Here is a 1,571-nt window from a genome sequence, read left to right on the forward strand (position 1 = left end):
GCGTTGTTTTCATGTTTACTTTTTTCATGTTTACATTTTTAGCATTTGATCACGATTTTCTCCCGTTCAGCTTATTATGTCTAATGTTTTAAGTTGAATGTTAAGAAAAATATAACACTGATTTCTTTGTGGAATTGTGTAAATCGTTAGTTTAAATACAAACCAAAGAAATTCTATAGAACTTGATTTACAGTTGCTTTCTTTGGGGTCCCAGAATAGCATGGTACTTGCTAGTTATAGGACTAGAGAGTTGACTTAAATTAAAACTCTTTTTTGAACAATTTTCCTTCTAGTTTTATAAGGGAAGAAATGTTTCACACAAAATGAACTTGGCTTGCTGGATGGAGAAAGTTATCTAGAGGTAATATTTTTTATTTCTTCTGAAATTTGTTAAAAGTATGGTGATCCTAAAGTATATCTATCATGACCTAAGGAGAGAAGAAGCCATATGATAAAAGCTTATATTACAATGTGTAACAAAAGTGTAAGCAGGCATTTATATTTGAGAAAGGATATTTGTGTGCATGAAACCACCTGTGCTTCTGAAATAAGGGGCCCAGGGATGGAAGAGGGGCCAAGCAGATCCCTCTGACCACAGTCTGTGAAGTACAGTGGTGTCATTATGAAATTAGGACTGTCTGGAGAGAGGAGTGAGGAAACGTTGGACGCACCGAGCAGCGTTTCTTGACAGTGCTGCTCTGTGGCCATGGCAGGTCCATCTGATTGTCTCATTTTCAGGCACTCTTAGAATTAAATTATACGTACCTGTTGATCATTTTATGGGGTTCTGTTAAGGAGGGAATTTTCGATTTATTTTATTTCATTTCAAGGTGTTTATGATTTTTTTTCCTGGAGAACTGGTAAGTGTAGTTAGGTCGTTTTATGGCACCAATATGCAAGGAGAAGCGACACTGCTGGCATGAAGAACTGAGGCTTGGAAATTCTGGGCTGGTCATTATTACCCCCTTCATTTGGTTTATTAAAAATAACATTAAAAGTGATCACCATCGTGGCTGTAACAGTAGCAGTAGGAGGAGGTTGGGTCTGAATTTTATCACAACAGAACTGCTGGTCCTCTATTTTCCCTTGACTCTTCTCTGCTCGGTTGTTTGCCACTTCATACTTTATGGTACTCCTCCAAACTTTTATCTTCAAATTTGACTCTCTAGCCTAGAGGAGAGTTTGAATCAGGTAAAATTGGATGTTAGTAATGACTTTCTCCAACTTAATTAAATTTCTATCTGCTCAAATTACCTTAGAGACAAGTATTGGTTATTATTACTTTCTTGGTTGTTTACAGCTAAGTCTTTCACAAATATACACATCAGAATGCAAAACTAACCTTGACAGTGGTAGAGATTTATATAAACTTAATTTGATCTTTGGATAAAAAAATTTAAAATTATATGACAAAAGGCTGTAAGAGTTTCTTTGCAGTTTGTTTAATTTTAGTATTAAAGGAAGAGAATCTTAATTGTTTCCATTGATATTTTTGCCTCAAACTCTGACGCTTTCTTTTCAGCTTGAGGTACTTATGAAAAAATAATTGGGACTTCTGGAAGATAGAGGAG

The sequence above is a fragment of the Equus asinus genome, chromosome 16 (genome assembly GCF_041296235.1).
Source record: "Equus asinus isolate D_3611 breed Donkey chromosome 16, EquAss-T2T_v2, whole genome shotgun sequence".
Taxonomy (NCBI): Eukaryota; Metazoa; Chordata; class Mammalia; order Perissodactyla; family Equidae; genus Equus; species Equus asinus.